Genomic DNA, 9,280 nt, shown 5'->3' with positions numbered 1-9,280 from the left:
TTGAACTGCCAAGCTTGTGGTTCAAATTGACTTTGCAGTCTAGTGCACTAACCCACAGTGCCACACCAGGATCCCATCAACACTGGAGGTGTATTAATAAGATAAGTGCTGCTCCCTTTATCAGGTGAGAGCCAGCCCTGAGAGGTATGAGGAGTCAGGATGCAAAGAGTCTCAGCACAGTGTTCCCAAGACCTTTTATGCCTTTCAGCACAGCTCTAAGACCTAGGGAAGAGGGACTACTGCCTTGGACCACAGATTTCAGAGGACCCACTCTGGCCATTCTTTGATGGTGCCACTTTCTATAAAACCAGGTGTCTGCATGCCCAAAGGAAGCTCACATTCTCCTTTCAGACCACCCTCTGGGTATTATGGATCTTGGAATTTCTTGTAAAGCCCAAACATCCCCAAACTTGCTTGCAGAGCCTGTGTGGGCTTTCTCTTCAGGCCTGTCCTCCTGAAAATGGCCTGTATATCTGATGTGTGCCACCTGAGGGCAAGAGGTAGTTGTTTGAGGGGAGGAATGGATATAATTGGGGTACATATACACAAGGCCCCTCATAGTACTGATTTGAATTGGTGATGGGAAGGGAATTAGATGTGTAGGGGCCACGAATCACTTTTCCAGCAAGAACATACAACAACCAGAGATTGACAGACGTGGCAACACCTCCTGGAACTCAGTCAATGGATAGCAGAATTCAGAATGGAGCAAAATTACAGCAATGAATTCAGAGGACTGGTGCGGCCAACCAAAGATCAAAATATTAACAATATTAAAGAAGGGGGAAAATAGGAACAGAGATCCAGGTAGTGATGAGGTCGATTAGATGGCAGGACAAAATAGACTGTCTTAAATGCAGGGAAAACTTAACAGACTACAGGGTAACCCCAAATAAAATTAATACTTCACAATTTACTATGAAAATGAAGATCCAAGCAGAACAAGGAAACATTCAAACAAAAAAGAAACCAACAAGAAATAACACAAAAAACATGCAGGAAACATAAGAAGGTATGCAGAACAAAAGAACAAAGAGCACTACAAAAAATTAACATAATGACAGCAGTTCATTCATACCTATCAATAAATTATACTGAATGTCAACGGATTAAATGCACCAGTGAAGAGACAAGAAGTGGCAGACTGGATAAGAAAACAAGACCCTTTAATATGCTGTCTGCAAGAGACACACCTTATAAGCAAAGACAAAAACAGACTAAAAGTTAAAGGATGGAAAAATATATACAAATCTAACAGCAATAAAAAGCAAGCAGGAAGCCCAGCCGCGCTCCCCGCCCACACCCACACCTACTTCCACCATCGCAGCAGCACCTGGGACCAAGACACCGGTCGTGAGTCGCCCGACAGTTTCTGGTGGATCAGCAGTATGTGGGCCACCACTACACGTAGTAGGCTTCGTCCGGCCCATTGTGCGCATGCCCGGCTGGTCCGGGAGTCCGAGCACTACCTCCACCGGTGGATTCGTTGGACGCACCTATGGAGGGAACAAATCTTTACAGAGAGGATCATTCCCACCCCCTCAGTGGTGCGGGGCTTCGGCCATGGCTCCAAACTGCTGGGCATCCCCACAGCTAATTTTCCTGAACAAGTAGCCGATAATTTCCCAGCTGATGTACCCACTGGCATTTATTATGGTTGGGCCGGTGTTGAAAGTGGAGATGCACGTAAGATGGTGATGCACATAGGATGGAACCCATATTACAAGAATAAGAAAAAGTCCATGGAAACTCATATCATTCATACCTTCAAAGAGAACTTCTATGAGGAGATCCATCGGCTACCTGAGACCAGAAAAGAACTTTGATTCTTTAGAGTCACTTATTTCAGCCCTTCAGGGTGATATTGAGGAAGCTAAGAAACAGCTAGATTTACCAGAACATTTGAATCTCAAAGAAGACAGTTTCTTCCAGGCTCCCAAAAGCAAAATACTGAATGACCACCACTGAAAATCATCTTACGTATTCATTCACTGTTTTCTAGTATTTCACTGTTTATAATTATGCAGAATCACCTTGGGTTGTTTTGTTTTTTTTTTAATCATTTTCCTACAGCTGTGAATTAAAAACTATGCACTGTTGTTACTCAAAAAAAAAAGCAAGCAGGAGTAGCAATACTAATCTCTGATAAAAATAACTTTAAGGCAAAAACCACCATAAGAGTCAAGGAAGGACACTATCTCATGATTAAAGGGTCATATATACAAAACCAACAGCCTATATTACTCTCAATGGAAAGAAACTGAAAGCCTTCCCTTTGCAAACAGGAACCAGATAAGGATGCCGGTGTAGCCACTCTTATTCAATATTGTGCTTGAAGTCTTAGCCAGAGCTACACAGCAAGGTAGGGAAAACAACGGCATCTGAATTGGCAAAGAGGAAGTAAAACTCTCTCTATTTGCAGACAATATGATCCTGTATATAGAAAAGCCCAAAGACTCAATAGAAAAGCTACTAGACCTCATTGGAGGATTCCGCAAAGTGGCAGGATAGAAGATCAACAGACGAAAATCAGCTTGATTGCTGTATACCAATAATGACAGTGTTGAAAAGAGCATTAGGAAAACAATAGCATTTACAATAGCCACCCAAAGGATGAAGTATCTAGAAATAAATGTAACCAGAGAAACAAAGGACCTATACAAAGAAAACTATAGAACACTACTACAAGAAACCAAAAGAGACCTGGAAAAATGGAAGAATGTACCATGATCCTGGATAGGAACTCAATTAGAAGAAGAAAGAAGAGGAAAAAAAAGAGTAATCTGCTACTATGTGATGAACTTGACCTACACCTATGGAGGGAACAAATCTTTACAGCGAGGATCATTCCCACCCCCTCAGTACACAGGGTAGACAGGGATGGGCAACTTGGACATTGGCTATCCAAAATGGGGGATCTACGAAGGCAAGAAGTGACTGGCTTACAAGCTTTTAAGAGAGAGGCTAGATCCCTTTCAAGAGGGGGCAGAGGAAGGTAGAATCTCCACTGAGTAGTATCCAATCTGTCTGGGCGGGACTGATGAAAGGAGATGAGGATAGGATTCTTGTGGTATAATAGTGAATAACTGCTATCAGGACTGACTGTGAGGGTTGGAAATGTAAAGGTAGACATTTTGTAACAAAAGGAGTAGAGTGGTTGACTGCAACCCAGGAGAGGAGGTCCCTAGGACTATCAAGGAAGAAGAACAGAGTGTGGGACCCTACCCAGAGAAACAGTGACAACAGAGAATGATGCAGAGACGATGATGTGAAGAGATGGAGCACAGCTGGGGACTCTACACCCAGAGACGGAGAGGGACTGTGTGCTGTTGACTGAGGCGCAGGCTTGCAAGGTGTACCCTCTGGTTGTTTGATGATACATGGAGAGAATCGTAATCATGGCAATGAAATGATATACGATACGATGAATGTAATATAATGTTCTCCCATGTAAACTATCACATAATTCACAATAAAAACTAAAAAAAAAAAAGAGCTTCCGTGATCTATTTCCAGTTTGAGTGCCCTGAGCATAGACAACACCTAAGCCTATAGGAACTCATTGTAGGGTCGGGAAGTCCACTCTTACATCACTCCTGTACCCAACTCATGAGCTCCTTGGCTGGCAGAAGCCACGCCCCCAGAGTTTTCTCCTCACAAATTTCAACAGCTGAACTGCATTGTCTGTTTGAAGTTTTGGTTTTTTCCTTTCATTGTTTCACCATTTTTGTTTATTTATTCTTTCTTCTCCTCTTTTCTTTCCATTCGGTTGAATTTTATCCTGTCTATCTCTACTTTTTTTTTTCCTTTTCTTCTGTTTCTCATTTTCTGTCTTTTATTTTTTCCTTTTGATTTTTCTTTACTTTTCTTTACTCTCTTTCTCTTTTCATCATCCCTCTCCCTGGTTTTTCCAAGTTTTTTATTATTATTATTTCCTCCTTTTATTTTCTATCTTATTTTTCTCTATTACAGCTCCGTCTTCCTGTCCCTCTTTTCTTTTTCCGTTATTATTTTTCTTCCTTCTGGTTGTTGCCTATTTTTATTTCTTTCTCTCCTTTATCATTTTTTCCTGTCTTTTCAGGTTGTTTGTTTGTTTATTCTATTTTGTTTTCTTATGTGTGTATGTGGGGCAGGGGAAGTAACTCTTTCCTATCCAACAAGAGACAGCAACCATGCCCCTAAAGTCCAGTCACAACTGTACTCTCTGCAGCTCCACCCACTGGGCAAGAGCCAATACCAGTTCCTATATCATGTGATTAATGATAGACATCAGCCAACAGCAGCCATACCCACCCTAAACTGAAGTCCACAAACCAAGAATAGAGCACATACTAATATTTTCTAACTAAACCTATAGGGCTTCTTAGGAGCAACTGGTGGGTTTGAACTGTTGATCTTCTGGTTCTCAGTCCAGTGCTGATCCTACAGTGCCACAGCAGAAGGCCAACATTATTTGGGATAAAATTAGTGGATCACAAAAGGACAAATATTGTATGAGATCACTGATGTAAAAAGTTAAGAATATGTTTTTCTTGGAAAAATAAACATTCTATGATGGATATGGGCTGGGGAATGTGGATTAGGAAGAGAAATTATTCATGGATTACAGGATAGACACATGTTAACATGGGTGATGGAGTAGGCAATATAAAACAAGAGGTATGTTGGCAGAGAAAAGATGAAAGCAGTGGGAGACACAGGGAAGAATGCAAGAGCAAAAGTGAATAGAGGTAAAGAGTATTAACTGATGATGCATACGGGGATTGCAATCACTATAATAAAGCAAAGTATATGATCTGTTGAATGTAAAACTGATGATCTGCTCTGTAAACCTTCACTCAATTCACAATAAAAGGTTTAAAATATATATATTGAGTTATAAGGTATTGGACTTCCGTCTGCACTCTGCCCTTGTGGTCAAGTGTCAGTTGGTTTTGACTCGTAATGCCCCTGTATAGTGACCCTTACAATTAACAGGCCTGAGCTTATCCTACAGTGCCACACCAGGACACACTGCAGCCCTGCACATTTGTGTTTCACTAAAATTCCCTTACTCAAGTAGGAAGTGATCACTACACTCAATGGCAAGCTAGCAAGAGGGAATATTCTGTCTAGCTTCTTTCACTAATAGTCTGTGTGCCCTGGGGCCACACTGGTGACCTCTCTGAACCTCAGCATTAGCTTTAGGTTATAGGGCTGGAACTTCCATTAAGTCACTCAGTGACTAGCAAAATCTACAATTTAATTTACCAAGAGGACGATGGGCCAGGCAAGGGTTCTACCAGGGTTATGCAAACACCAGAATTAAACAGGAAGAATTCCAATACCTTACTTCTGTATTGTACATTTTCCAGTTAGAGAACTGCATTTAATAGAGCCATGAATAATAAAAAGAAAATGTTCCACAGACCTGAAGCCATGGAATTTCTTGCACTCCACATGATCACATTTTTCTGTGATTACTACAAGGTTTCTCAGATAGATGTTTGTTTGCATTGTGGAAATGGTTCCAAAATCAATTAGAAATGTTATACCCTATCTCTCCCCAGAAGGGAAAAGCAATAAAGAACTTTATAAACCATGGTTGGAAAGTTGAAGACTGCATACACTCATATCTAATGCAGAAAGACCACAGCACTGGAGAGAGCAGCCATCAAACCTCACTTTAGGAACCATTTCTAGCAACCAGTGGTATCAACCCAGAGAAACCACCAAACAGGAAAATAAGACCAACAGATGATTTCACTTTGCTTACCACCTGATTGTAATCCCAACAGGGTAATGCACCAGGAAGCTAAGACCCCATTAAAATGTATGGGAATCCTAGGCTTCCATGAAAGAGCAAACTGGTTTCTGTTTGGGTTATATGATAAACTGTCTTATGTTTAAATGTGAGGAAGAAGTACATAGAAGAGTATATGGTAAACAAGGGACAGCTCAAAGTATACAGAAAAATTATACCAAATGAAAAATAAAAATAACTGGTCATGTGGCAACAATATGGAGAATTCATATGGTTGTTGTTATTGATAAGTGCCATTGAGTCAATTCCGACACATAACCATGCATAGGGTTTCCGAGGCTGTAAATCTTTACGGGAGCAGAAAGCCTCATCTTTCTCCCATGGAAACCACTGGTAGTTTCGAACTGCTGACCTTGAGATAAGCAGCCCAATTCATATCTGCTATGCTAATTCATATGATAGTGGGTAGAAACTGAGGACAACAAATTGTTCATTGTAATAGGACAATGAATGGCATTAGGAACCAAAATGATTGGAAGTGGGTGTGAGAAGTATTAAGAAGAAAGAGTTTTAATGCTGTATTTAAGGGATGAAAAAGAACAAATTCAAAGTAAAACAAAAGACTAGATAAATAAAGGAGTGATACCACCAACAGAAGTGAAGAATTTTGAGGGAGACCAGGAGGAATTCAGGTTTAGACGTAAGTTTAAACTGTCACTGGGCATCTAAGTAGAGCTAAACAGGAGGCATTTGAAGAATTGAGGCTGAAGCCAAGAAAAGAAGTCATAGTTTGAACTGTACATTTCAATTCATTCAAAATTCAGGTTAGAGATGAAACCACCAGATCAGCTGTACTCTCAGAGGAAAAAAAAAAAAATAAAGCTTAGAAGACCATGGGGTAAACCCACTGTTATGAGATGGATGAAGAAAGTGGAGCCAAAGGAGATAAAAAATGAAAATGGTGTCTGGAGAACTAGAAGGAGAGCCACAGCAGGACAGTTAAGGAGTTGTTGTTGTTGTTGTCAGGTGCTATCGAGTCGGAACCGACTCATAGCAACCCCATGCACAGCAGAACGAAACAATGTCCGATCCTGGGCCAACCTCACTACCGCTGCCACACTTGACGCCATCAATGATGCCACCTGGCTGATCCATCTCGTTGGGGGTCTTCCTCTTTTTCTCTGACCCTTCATCTTACCCAGCATGACATCCTTCTCCAGCGACTGTTCCCTCCTGACAATATGCCCAAAATATGAGAAACGAAGCTTAGCCATCCTGGCCTCCAAGGAGCACTCTGACTCCACTTCTTCCAAAATAGATCTATTGGTTCTTTTGGCAGTCCATGGCACTTTTAGTATTCTCCTCCAACACCACAACTCAAAGACATCAATTCTTCTAGAGACCAAAAAAAGAAGAGTGCAGCCAAGTTTAAGTGAAGGAGAAAGAAAGCTGAGAAAACAAATGGGAATCTTAATCTTGGAAGTGACCTTTTGGAAGGAGCAATTCAGAAGGAAAGTCAAGGCTAATGCTAGGATGAAATTTTGAGAAATAAGAGCAGAGGAATTAAAAACAGCAAATGACCACTACTCTTTAAAGAAGTTCAACACAAAAGGGATAAAAGAGCCAAGAGATTGGCAGCAGGGGACATGTGAATATGATTTCAAGGAAAGGGGAAAACTAGTCAAGCACCCCAAACTGTCCAAGATGGAAGGCCACTGAGGTCCATTCTTACTCCAGTAATGACAGAAGTTAATGGTCACCCCACAGCTGCTTGTCAGTAAGTACCAAAAGTCAGTCCCAACTCACAGCAACCCTGAATAGGGTTTCCGTGGATGGGGTGGGGGAGGGGGGAGGAGATTTTGAACTGCTGACCTTGCAGTTCGCAGGCTAGTGCTTATCCTACAGCACCACACCAGGACTCTACACTGGGCAGGTGCCAAATCACCCTTGCAGTAGTCCAACAGTGTTTCCCTGCTATCAGAACTGATTAGGGTCTAGAATGTGCCTGGATTTTCTCCGAGAGAAAAGCAATATAAATGCAGACATTGTGATAAGCATGTGAAATGAACATTGGCTGAACAAATCACAAGGTAAAGGACAATCCTCATGGGAAGTGATGCAAACGTCGCCATTGATCTACTGAAACAGGATTTGCACACACATGAATACAACAGGTTATCGACATGGATTTGAGACACAGGAAAACAGTGCATGGTCACAGCTCTGCTATTCTTTTTGCATGGCCCAGGAGTCAGGATAGGCTTGCCAACCTCAGAACTTCATTTTCTTCTCTAAGATAACATCTCCTTGACCCATTCATTACACACTATTTTGGGAGATGAAGATACTTAATAAGCTACAAAAGTCTCTAAAAATGTGTATTTCAGTTATTTTGCAATACTATGGAGACAAGTAAAATTGCATACTTAGGTCTCAGAAATTATGATAAATTTGTGTTAAGAGCATTAAGGTCCACTGCCTGAAACATTAATATATATTTTATTTATTTATTTTTTTTTTTTTTTAACTAAGAAACAAACTGACAGGCCTGCTTTACTCTATGTTTTCAAGGCAGATGATACAAAAAGCTTGAGGTGAAGCATTTTTATAAGTACTCTTAAACATTTCAAACACACCAGTTTTGAGGACAATGCAGAACTGGGCAATATTTCATTCTGTTGTGCATGGGTCACTATGAGTGGGAAACAACTTGAGGGCACTTAACATCAACAACAACTCAAACATTACTTTCAATGTTATTAGAAGAGGAAAAAGTAGGAGTAAAATACATCAAGATTCTTGCACTGATCAAGGGACTTAAATTTTTCTAAAGTTTTGTTTCAAAATATTTGGCAAAAAGATTTTTCATTTCCTATTATATGTGAGTTGAGAACTGGCTAGCAAGAACTAATCTAATCAAGCTGTTGTATTTTATAAGCTCATTTGAATTTCCTGACTTAATTATAGCATCTTAATTAAGTTTTTTCCATTTAAAGTTGGTGTTAGAAAATACATTTCCGAGGGTGGTAAAGGGGAGGGGGTGGTTTCTTTATGTGGGGATTTAGTGGCCAAAAATAGAAAAATCATTAATTTTTCTAAGTTCAAAGGAACAACTTTGGTTTCTACAACAAGAGAGATATGGAAAATTAAGCAGGATTCAGGTGTGATAAAATATGGAAATGTGAAGATTAAATAATTGATTAAAATTTTTAAATTGGAGAAAAGTTAATATTTTAAAGAAATAAATAATTTTCTTCTAATGTAGGACGGGAATCCCAGTGTGGTGCTGTTGGATAAGCATGGACCATAAGGTTGGTTTGAATCACAAGGTCAGCTGTTCAAATCCACCAGCTGCTCTTCAGAGAGCCTAGACAGGGTCACTATGGGTTGGAACTGACTCCATGGCACTGAACAATAGCAACAATATAAGAAGGGGATCATTTGTTATGAAATACCAGTGTTAATTTTGGTTTCATTAAAGAACAAATATATATTCCAATGGTTTACCCATTGTCAAGAACATAGCAGGTTTTCAAT

General features: G+C 40.2%; 1 pseudogene; it reads left to right on the top strand.

Annotated features, from left to right (window-relative positions):
- The first annotated feature begins 1,388 nt into the window (after positions 1-1,388).
- On the top strand, positions 1,389-1,968 carry LOC102839297 (annotated as a pseudogene).
- The last annotated feature ends 7,312 nt before the right edge of the window (positions 1,969-9,280 follow it).

The sequence above is a fragment of the Chrysochloris asiatica genome, unplaced genomic scaffold (assembly GCF_000296735.1).
Source record: "Chrysochloris asiatica unplaced genomic scaffold, ChrAsi1.0 scaffold00320, whole genome shotgun sequence".
Lineage (NCBI taxonomy): Eukaryota > Metazoa > Chordata > Mammalia > Afrosoricida > Chrysochloridae > Chrysochloris > Chrysochloris asiatica.
The sequence above is the reverse complement of the archived record's forward strand: the minus strand, read 5'-3'. Positions and strand labels throughout refer to the sequence as shown.